General features: G+C 37.9%; 1 protein-coding gene across 3 annotated transcripts in view; it reads right to left on the reverse strand.

The window, feature by feature from the left end:
• GRIA2 (glutamate ionotropic receptor AMPA type subunit 2) overlaps positions 1-12,281 on the reverse strand; it is a 194,177-nt gene that overhangs the window by 80,777 nt on the left and 101,119 nt on the right. The gene's annotated exons all lie outside the window — the stretch shown is intronic.

Genomic DNA, 12,281 nt, shown 5'->3' on the forward strand with positions numbered 1-12,281 from the left:
TTTTTAGTTGTTTACACATTACCTCACATGTAGAATTTGGAGGAGGAACACTTTGGGAACATCTTTCTTAAAGTTAATTCTGCCATTTAACATTTGGAAAACCAGTATATAAATGTGTCTTTCATGTTACTTCAACTCTTCATAGTCAACACAAATTCAGCACTTCTACAAAGAGCTTGATGAACAATAAAAATCAAGGCTCCAAAAAGAATTCAGGTCTCCTCACATCATCTTCCTTATTCCAGACAGACAAGACTATCAATCCTCTTTTCTCCACAGAATCTGGGACTTATCCAATTTAATCACATGACTGTAAAAGCTTTATTCATGTACTGAACTTTATGTAATTCTACTTACCACAACAAAACAATATGTGCATTCTAAATCTTGTTGAAAATTATCTGATCCTGGAAAATATTGTTAAAGTTTTTACTGATTCTATACTGGGGAAGGATAGTTGAGAAGGGTCTAGAACATCTTGTTACACCATAAAGCAAGGAAACTGCAAAACTACCAGCACTGGGTCAAAGACTCAGAAACCAATTTGAGAAGAATCACTTTAAATAAAGATGAGGCAATGTGAACGTCAGTAAGAATAATATCTACAAAAGACTTAAATACATATATTTTTAAATCCATAAATTAGCAATGACAGCTAATAAAAACATGTGATTGCCTTTGAAAGATGCCATTTGTTGGCTTTTTGAAAGGAGCCAAGTAATTATTTTGAAAACTGGTAAATAAAGGAAAATAAACAAGCTTTTTTCCTGCCTTTCCTGTATGAACTCTACTCAGGGTAATAATTAAGGGAGGTTTTTATTTTTGGAAAAAACTCCAGCTAATAAATGATGAAATAATACAGATTCAGAATTATAACCAATCTTGCAACACAGAGTGAATTAATGAATCAAGACAACAATGGTCAACTAATACTAACAACACAAAAAGAGAGAGATGGCCAGAAGTTATCTTTCAAATGGGGATACTCAACATCACCTATGCAGTATTCACGCCAGAAAAGCTAATGTGAACCTCAACAAGCATCTAGAACTAATTATCCTTTCATGAGGAATATAGGCAATGAGTTAAATGCCACAATGGTGCAATCATCAAATTCCAAATTGTGGGACTCTCTTCAAGAAAATTAGAGATACCAAGGGAACATTTCATGCAAAGATGAGGACAATAAAGGACAGAAATGTTATGGACCTAAGAGAAGCAGAAGATACTAAGAAGAGAGGGGAAGAATACACAGAAAAACTATACAAAAAAAGATCTTAATGACCCAGATAATCATGATGGTGTGTTCACTCACCTAGAGCCAGACATCCTGGAGTGCAAAGTCAAGTGGGCCTTAGGAAGCATAACTACAAACAAAGTTAGTGGAGGTGATGGAATTCCAGCTGAGCTATTTCAAATCCTAAAAAATGATGCTGTGAAAGTGCTGCACACATATTTTGCAATATGCCAGCAAATCTGGAATATTCAGCAGTGGCCAAAGGACTGGAAAAGGTCACTTTTCATTCCAATTCCAAAGAAAGGCAATGCCAAAGAATGTTTAAACTACCACAAAATTGCACTCATCTCACACACCAGCAAAGTAATGCTCAAAATTCGCCAAGCAAGGCTTCAACAGTACATGAACTGGGAACTTCCAGATGCTCAAGCTGGATTTAGAAGAGGCAGAGAAACCAGAGATCAAATTGCCAATATCCACTGGATCATGGGAAAAACAACAGAATTATAGAAAAACATCTACTTCTGCTTCACTGGGGCTTCCCTGAGAGCTCAGTTGGTAAAGAATCTTCCTGCAAAGCAGGAGATCCTGGTTCAATTCTTGTCTGGGGAAGATCTGCTAGAGAAGGGATAGGCTACCCACTCCAGTATTCTTGGGCTTCCCTTGTGGCTCAGCTGGTAAGTAATCTGCCTACAGTGTGGGAGACCTAGGTTCAATTCCTGGATTGGGAAGATCCCCTGGAGAAGGGAAAGGCTACCCACTCTGGTATTCTGTCCTAGAGAATTCCATGGAATGTACAGTCCATGGGGTCGCAAAGAGACAGGCAGGACTGAGTAACTTTCACTTTCACGCTTCATTGACTACTTTAAAGCTTTGATTGTGTGGATCACAACAAACTGTGGAAAATTCTTCAACAGATAGGAATACCAGATCTTAACTGTCTCCTGAGATATTCATATGCAGGTCAAGAAGCAACAATTAGAACCAGACATGGGACAATGACTGGGTTCCAAATTGGGAAAAGAGTATGCCAAGGCTGTATATTGCCACCCTGCATATTTAACTTATATGCAAGCACATTATACAAAATGCCAGGCTAGATGAAGCACAAGCTGGAATCAAGATCACTGGGAGAAATATCAATAACCTCAGATATGCAGATGACACCACATTATGGCAGAAAGCAAAGAGAAACTAAAGAGCTTCTCGATGAAAGTGAAAGAGGAGAATGAAAGTGTTGCCTTAAAATTCAACATTCAAAAAACTAAGGTCATGGCATCCTGTTCCATCACTTCATAGCAAATAGATGGGGGTTTCAATGGAAACAGTGACAGACTTTATTTTCTTGGGCTCCAAAATCACTGCAGATGGTGACTGCAGCCATGAAACTGAAACACACTTGCTTCTTGGAAGAAAAGCTATGACAAAGCTAGACAGCATATTAAAAAGCAGAGACATCAGTTTTCTGACAGAGGTACGTATAGTCAAAGCTATGATTTTTCCAGTAGTCATGCATGGATGTGAGATTTGGACATAAAGAAAGCTGAGCACTGTATGGATGCCAAGGGGGAAGAGGTGGAGTGGGATGAATTGGGAGATTGGGATTGACGTATATAAACTAATGATACTATGTATAAAATAAATAACTAATGAGAACCTTCTATATAGCACAAGAAAGGAACTCTGCTCAGTGCTCTGTGGTGACCTAAATGGGAAGCAAAGCCAAAAAAAGAGGGGATATATGTCAACATGTAGCTGATTCATTTTGCTGTAAAGTAGAAACTAACACAGCATTGTAAAGCAACTATGCGTGTGTGCAAAAGCAACTACACTCCAGTAAAAATTAATTAAGTACAAAAAAAGTCTTGTGTTTCTATCTGCCCTCCAGTGGCATCCCCAAGGAGGAAAGGAGCAAAGATCAATACCAGTCATGCTTTGGGGTCAAGATCACCAAAATGGAAGGAAGCTACGCTAACCTGGAGATTGGAGAGGGATTTTAAAAGTCAAGATTTTAAAACTTAAGATTTTCTCTGAGCGTTTTCCATCTCAAGCACTTAAGTTACTGTATCTCTGAGATCACAATGGGAGTGATCAATGGATTTTTTACAACTTTTAAAAGAGAATTTTTGTATCCAGAAGGAAAAGTTTACTGTAGCAGAATTTAAAATTAGTACTGAATTTATTAAATCTATAAATCTTTAGCTTGTGAACTTTTTAATTTTTTTAAGAAAAATAAAAGTTGTCCCCAAATAAGAAAAAAAAAAAAAAAAAGAAAGCTGAGCACTGAAGAATTGATGCTTTTGAACTGTGGTGTTGAAGAAGACTCTTGAAAGCCCCCTGGAGGCAAGATTACACCAGTCAATCCTAAAGGAAATCAGTCCTGAATATTCATTGGAAGGACTGATGCTGAAGCTGAAGTTCCAATGCTTTGGCCACCACATGTGAAGAAATGGCTCATTGTAAGAGACCCTGATGCTGGGAATGATTGAAGGCAGGAGGAGAAGGGATGACAGAGGATGAGCTGGCATCACCAACTCAACTGACATGCATTTGAGCAAGTGCCTGGAGTTGGTGAAGGACAGGAAAGGCTGTCATGCTGTAGTTCATGGGGTCGCAAAGAGTGGGACATGACTGAGCGACTGAACTGACTGACAGACTGTGGGAAAGTCTCTATATCACCTTATAAAAGGCTTAAAATATACGTTAACCAATTGGATATATGGGGCTCATTTTTATCCTGATTCAAACTGTGAAAAAAGCAGATGATGTTAGAAACAAATTAATGTTAATTTGCCTATATATGATAATAATACTGTAGTTATATTTAAACCAAGAGAATTATTCTTTCAAAATACAAACTGAAATATTTACTGATGAAATAACAGGATGTGAAGTATCTGCTTGAAAATAATGCTGAAGGACAGAAGGACAGAGATAAAATGACATTCCTCTTATCAGTCATTAATAAAGTTGGCTTAAGGGTGCTGGGTGCTGCTGCTGCTGCTAAGTCGCTTCAGTCGTGTCCGACTCTATGTGACCCCATAGACGGCAGCCCACCAGGCTCCCCCATCCCTAGGATTCTCCAGGCTTGAGGGTCTCCATATTATTCTGTCCTTGTTGTTATTTAAAATATTTCATAATGAAAATTAAAAATAATTTACTCCATTTCAAATTGAAAAGTAGAATCATAAATTAAACTTAAAATGAATTATGTGGAGTTTTGTGGCAAAACAACAAACTCAGTTTCCTCCATTTGGTCTTGTAAGAACAATAAAAGCAAAATTAAAATAAACAAGATTTTCTCAAGAGATAATTTAAATAGGGACTACAAGCCATTGTAAAAAATATATTAATGAAGACTTCTTTTAAAAAATTCAGGGATCGCCTATGATTTCTATTCACTGTAAATAAATAGCCAGGTTTCTCAGATGGCACAGTAGTAAAGAATCACCTGCCAATGCAGGAAGCACAAGAGACACAATTCTTCCAGGATGTAATTCAAGTCCTTTTCTTGATTTTCATCATCAGTGAGGACAGTACCACAGTTGGTCATCAGAATCAATTTGATAGCTATTAATGTGCTTGAAAACAGTTATTAAGTTCATTCAGTTTTCTTTTCTAGCAGGGAAAAAAAAAACCTAATTTTCTAAACTTTTTCCACTGTCAAGGCCCTGCCTTTTCACATTCCAATCATGATGTGACTCTGCTTTGCCACCTCTTTGAAAACTGCATATCAGTTTTACATATACATATGCATGTGTGGGCACTAAGTCACTTCAGTAGTGTCTGACTCTTTGTGACCCCATGGGCTGTAGGCCTGTAGGCTCTTCAGTCCATTGGATTCTCCAGGCAAGAATACTGGAGTGGCTTGCCCTGCCCTCCTCCAGGGGATCTTCTAGACCCATGTATAGAACTTGCGTCTCCTGCATTTCAGGCTGGTTCTTTACCATCGAGCCACCGGGGAAGCCCACACATACGTGTATTTCTTTCCTTTTGAACTTTTTTCCCATTCAGGTCACCACAGAGCACTGAGTAAGTCCCCTGGGCTATACAGTAGGTTCCTTATAGTTTTCTATTTTATACATAATATCAATAGTGTATATGTGCCAATCCCAGTCTCCCTATTCATTTCATAGCCCCCTTCTTTCCCTTAGTATAAAATGTTTGTTCCCTTCATCTGTCTCTATTTCTGCTTTGCAAGTAAGATCATCTATACCATTTTTCTAGATTCCACAGGCATTAATATACAGCATTTGTTTTCCTCTTTCTGACTTACTTCACTCTGACAGCCTCTGTGACGACCTAAATGGGAAGGAAATCCAAAAAGAGGGAGTGTATGTGAATGTGAAGCTGGTTAACTTGCTGCACAGTAGAAACTGACACAGCACTGTAAAACAACTACGCTCCAAAAAGAAAAATATTAACCCACCTAACCCAAGACCTCTTTAAATACATTATCCTGGCTTTTTATACTTAGCATTTGAAGCTATTATATACATGCACAAATAAAAATTCTCTTTTTGCACACCTTAAATAATCATATCATGGGTGGTGATCTATGTTATAAATTGTCATATAGCACTTATACATGAGCTTCCTTTCTTCCAAGCAATAAATTACTTCATGTTTTTTTCACTTATTATGAGGTTTACCACATACTAAATTATAATTTCAGGTGGTGATATCCTTAATATTCAGTCCTATCCACCATGAGGCTTCCCTGGTGGCTCAGTGATAAAGAAGCCCCTGCCAAGGCAGGAGATACAAGAGATGTGGTTTCAATCCCTGGGCCGGGAAGGTCCCTTGGAAGAGGAAATGTCAACCCACTCCACTGTTCTTGCCTGGAGAATCCCACGGGCAGTGGAGCCTGGTGGGCTACAGTCTGTAGGGTTGCAAAGAGATGCACAAAACAGAAACATGCCTGCACATTTATCAACCAACATACATAACAAGACACTTTAAATATAAATGCTAATATGTAAATGAATCTTGAATGATATTTCTAAACCTAACATTTACTGTCAGTTCACCTTGTCCAAATATGGAGATGAAATATAAAATCAATAAAGATGTTTTTAAGGAAATGGCTGAATCAAACTCATCCATTTTATGTATCAAAAATAACATAGTTGTTGCAGATTCTATTATTAAAACTCTCAGAATCAATATTGTGTAATCTCCAAAACCCCCCAAAATACATCCATTTATTGATGCTAAACTGCCCAGATGGTACAACATCAGAAATGAATTTAGTTTCATCAGAAGACATGGAAGAATATTCAATCATCTCCTAAGAACAAATAGAAATAATTCACAAACCGTGTGCTGATCTGTCTCATATTTTGAAAGGCTGATGTTTTATTAATCTGTACTTTCAGAGTTGTTTTTTTAGTAATAGTAACTGACTCTCATCAGGCTCTCTATCTATCAGATCTAGTGCCGTAAATCTATTTCTCACTTCCACTGTATAATCATAAGGAATTTGATTTAGGTCATACCTGAATGGTCTAGTGGTTCTGCCTCTTGAGAAATCTGTATGCAAGTCAGGAAGCAACAGTCAGAACTGGACATGGAACAACAGACTGGTTCCAAATAGGAAAAGGAGTACCTCAAGGTTGTATATTGTCACCCTGCTTATTTAACTTCTATGCAGTCTACAAATAGAAAAAAAAATCTGGAAAATTAACTGTTCTAGCCAATAAATGTACTTAAAATATATTCTGAAAAACCTCAAGAATATTATAGAACTCTAAAATAAAGTTCTATACTAAATGCTCAGATTTCTGGACAGAAGAAAGAATGGCTAAAGTACTGTTATTTATTTCTTTACTGTATTACTTCTTCATGTGCCTAACTGTTGCTGAATTAGTTATAGCTGTATAACCTATTCATAAGCTGACAATCTCCCTAAATCTTCTCTCCAAGTATTACTAGAAGCAGTTAACAGTCTCATCTTGAGCTAGTGTTCATAATACTGTGACAAAGTTATAGAAAAACCTACAGCCCCTGAACAAGTGAAGTCTCAATGTCTTCGGTGCATGCTGAGTCACTTCAGTTGTGTCCAACTCTGTGAGAGGTTATGGACTGTAGCCTGCCAGGTTCCTCTGTCCACGGGATTCTCCAGGAAAGAAGACTGAAGTGGGTTACCATTTCCTTCTCCAGGTCTTCCCAACCCAGGGATCGAACCTATGTCTCTTATGTCTCCTGCATTGGCAGGCGGGTTCTTTACCAGTAGTGACACCTAGGAAGCCCCTTAAATATCTGAGTTTTCACATTAATGGATGGGATTAAAAATGACTACTGCAAATAGTTCTATTTCATTCAGACCATGTCTTTTTTCTTAAAAATATTTTCTCTGTTGCATTTAAAATTCACTGCCTTTATTCATCTTTCAGGCACAGAAATTAATATTTATGATCACTAAATCAAAGCAGCATGCCTAGACCAGATTAGATTAACATATATCTCCCACTCTGACTTTCTCAGGAACATGGTAAAAGAAATTTATAATTTGGAAGCATTTTTATTCTATGCATGGTGCCTTTTTAGAACTGGAATCAATGTGCCTTTCCTTCAGGGAAAAACAGTATGGTTCAAAATTAAAACCAAGTTATAAATCATTAATTCTGGTTTTACCTACTGTCTACAAAAATGTATTACCTTACTTTATCAACACTAACCCAATAAATAAAAACCACATTTTGAGCAAGTTCTGGTTCACATTTAATATAAATGTATCCAAAGAAAAACCTACATTGAATGCATTAACATAGGTAACCCCATTACTCTATAGTTCAAATATGTTGAAGATCCATCTAGCTAGTCTTTCTGGAGCTTTAGGAAAGATGCTGGGGTAACAAGGAGTTCCAGGCTGCTGTCACATAGCTTGGATAAGAGAAGCCTCCAGCAGTTCTAAGGGGTCACATGGCACCCCGATCACAAGTAAACCTGAAATAATCAAAGATCTACACGAAGATCAGGGTGCATCTTTGTCCTCCTTTGTCTACAATTGGTGGGGTGAGGGAACATAACACGAAACAAATGTATGAATAGACATTTTAAAGTGTGATACAGCAGCAAAGTTATAACAGTTGTCATTAATAAGGAAAAATCAGGGAGCAAGCATCCCATTTCTATAAGACAAGTAAAACATTACATGAAGGACAAGTCTTTTGCCAGTATTTTGAGTCTTACACGTTTATCTCTGAAAACAGATTCAGATAAAAGGCCAGTGTAATACTCTTCATATTATAACATAAGTATCCATTTGAAGAATGGATTGGAGAAGGAAATGGCAACCCACTCCAGTGTTCTTGCCTGGAGAATCCCAGGGACGGGGGAGCCTGGTGGGCTTCCATCTATGGGGTCGCACAGAGTTGGACATGACTGAAGCGACTTAGCAGCAGTAGCATCCATTTGAAAATAACTTGAAAATGTATCCACAAAGTCAATTTTGACTTTAACATACAACTACTTAATAATATCACTTAATAATATCACTTGAACGGTGACCTCTCTATGGCTGCACTTGAACTCAAATCAATTTGTATAATTTAATGATTGGAGATTATCTCATCGCTTCAATTTCATTTAATATTTCTAAAGTGTTAATAAAATCATTAAAATGTCTCAGGTTCTTCTCACAAGTACATAAGTCTATCCTCATCATCTGATCCTTTATTCCCCAGAGCTTGTCTTTCTTCTCTCTTCAAATACTAGAGTTTCTCTTTTTCTATTTATATCAGCTGTTGTCTCCTTGAATTATCTCAAAAGTTCAGTGTCAACTAGAGGGCGCCGTAGAGAGGGTGAAGTGTTTCCCTAAAGATAAAATGTCACCTTCCACCTCATCAAAAAGTAAGGAGAATTCATCTCTGATCCTTTGATTTAGCAAGCAGGATTCAGTTTCCAATATCATCTCAAAACACGCAGATGTTCAACTCATTCATTTATTAACCCCATTTACTGACTATCAACTCTGTTCCAGCATTATCTTAAGCACTGTATGTACAGTTAAGTGTAGTGGTTACTGCCAGGGCATTGGCTTCCTAGGCATATAGCCAGATCTTAAATAAAGAGATTAATATCTGTGTAATTAAACAGTTCCTAGAACAGACTAGAAGCTTAATTCTTGGGTGAAAGAATGAACATCAATATTAATTATATATTGTGATAAGTACTAGAGGAAAAACAGAGATTACTTTGAGAGAAGATAACAATATTAAATGCATCTCTGTGGGAATGTTATATAACCTGAGACCAAAGCAGAAATATTTAGAAGAATGTACAGAGATTTGAGGTGAAAGAGTTTGGTACATCTGAGAAAGTGAAGGAATGTTAGTGAAATGGGTTTGGCTTGTTAGATAAGAAAGACCATAGTATAAATGGGCAGGAACCAAATACAAACAAGACCTTAAAGTCATGTTAGTAATTTTTAACTTTATCTTCATTAAAATGAAGAGTCATTGGAGTATATTAAGCAAGGGATCAATGTGGCCAGAAAAGCACATAAAACAGTCAAAAAATAGAGCTACCATATGATCCAGCAATCCCCCTCCTGGGCATGTGCTGTGCTTGGTCATTTAGTCATGTCTGACTATTTGCAACCCCACAGACAGTAACCCACCAGGATCCTTGTGGAATTTTCCAGGCAACAATACTAAAGTGGGTTGCCATTTTCTACTCCAGGAGATCTTCCCAAACAGAGGAACTGAACCCACATTTCTGTGTCTCCTGCATTGGCAGGTGGGTTCTTTACCACTGAGCCAGCTGAGAAGCCACTCCTGGGCATATATCCAGGGAAAACCATAATTCAAAAAGATGTTCATTGCAGCACTATTTACGATAGCCATAATATGAAAACTACCTAAATGTCCATCTACAGAAAAATGGATAAAGATGTGGTGTGTATATACAATGAAATATACTCAGTTATCAAAAAATTAAATAATGCCATTTACAGCAACATGGATGGACCTAGAGTTTGTCATATTAAGTGAAATAAGTCAGACAAAGACAAATATCATATGATATCACTTATACATGGAATCTAAAAAAAAAAATTGCCAAAAATGAACTTATTTACAAAGCAGAACCAGACTCGCAGACATAGAAAACAAACTTATGATTACCAAAGGGTAAACAGAGTGAGAGATAAATTAGAATCTTGGGATTAATATGCACACACTAGTACATGTAGAATAGATAAACAGCAAGGACCTACTGTACAGCATAAGGAACTCGATTCAATATCTTATAACATTCAGTGTGGGGAAAAAATCTGAAAGAGTGGATATATGTATACGAATAACTGAACTCTGCTGTACACCTGAAACTAACACAATATTGTAAATCAACTCTACCCCAATATAAAGCAATGACTAAATTTAAAGAAATTCAAAGTTTCTGGCTCCTTTACGGAAAGTGGATTGAAGAGAAACAAGTACAAAAATGGAAGGATGAAGGATGAGCACATGGGCCTGGAGACTCGGCAAGGACACAGAGGAGTGGCTACAAGTAAAAGTCATGTAGATGGTAGAAATCCTCGAAGAGGGGTCAAGAGTGAAAGAGTCAGCAGAGGGCAAGATGCTAAGCCCTTTATCACATGAAAAAGAAGGCTACTTCAGAGCAGTCCAGCACACTGGAATCTGTATTTACTCTAAACAGTTCTGTGTTTCCGTTTTTCACTCCCCATGGGTAGAGCAAAGCTCTCCCTTTTCAAAGCAGGAAGAAACTTGCTCAGTTTGTATGGTGATGACTGACTCCCACAGTGTTCTCACTCTCAGGACTGGAGACCAGGATAGAGAACCTGACACCAGGCTCTGATTGCTGCAGTCAATGTCTGCAAACTGATCCTGGAGAAGGGCTGGTAGCTGGCTCCCGGCTCAGCTGTCTTTGCAGGAAAGCAAGGTGCCTTCTCCTGGTAGGAATAAGCTTCTGGTTTTCCCTTAAATCTTTAAAGCACTGCTGCTCCCTGAACAGGCTGGTATTTTGGCAACGGTGGTCCTTAGTACTTCTGAGTTTGGTGGTGGATACTCTTGAGAAAAATCACCTATGACCATGTGCACAAAGCGTTCATACTATTTTAGGAAGTACACAGGCCCACTGAAGCTGAATCACAGACCCAGGAATGGTTAGCAATACCTAGAATTCTATAACATGTAAGGTTAATCAGGTCTGCTAGTACCAAACTTCAGGACAAATGATGTGGGAAACACAAAGCAAGTGCCCTTACCCCCACATAAAAACTAGCGTAATGAGCCTAGACTCTAATTGTCATGCTAATCCAAACCATCTCTTCATAAGTAAACTCATAAGTAAACACAAGGACTTGTCACAAAGCTTTGGTGTCAAAAGACTTGAGTTCAGCTGAACCACACATGAATGGATCATGAAAAAGTCTTGCAATGTCTCTAAGATTCAGGAATCTCATTACAAAGCAAGGTTAATAACAACCATCCTTGCCTGGTAAAACTTTTGCATGGGAAATATGTAACACTTATACATTTTTTAGATGTTCTTATTTGCATATTTACTCAAATCTTACTTAAACTAGTTTCCAAGGAGTCACTTCACTCACCTTGGACTGGAAATATAGTGCTCCTAGGGTCTGAGATGCTGATATCAGAAAGGGCTTTTCATATTACAACACAACATACAGGCATTGTGTGAAGACAATCTATCTCTATAAATTGTTTTATTCTAAATATGCTTCCTAGTTCAAACTGAATTTCATTTTCAGAGCATAGTTAAACCAAGTTACCCTTGGACTATGGCTTCCCCGGTGGCTCAGCAGTAAATAATCTGCCTGCAGTGGAGAAGACACAAGTTCGATTCCTGCATGGGGAAGATCCCCTGGAGGAGGGCGTGGCAACCCACTCCAGTATTCTTGCCTGTAGAATCCAATGGACAGAGGAAAGTGGTGGGCTATAGCCCATAGGGTAACAAAGAGTCAGACACTACTGAAGGGACTAAGCATGCATGCACCCTTGGAATATACTCACACAGCTCTATATCATGTGTAAGTATGAATGTACTGTGTGGGCAT

This window comes from Capricornis sumatraensis, chromosome 17, assembly GCF_032405125.1.
Source record: "Capricornis sumatraensis isolate serow.1 chromosome 17, serow.2, whole genome shotgun sequence".
Classification (NCBI taxonomy): Eukaryota; Metazoa; Chordata; class Mammalia; order Artiodactyla; family Bovidae; genus Capricornis; species Capricornis sumatraensis.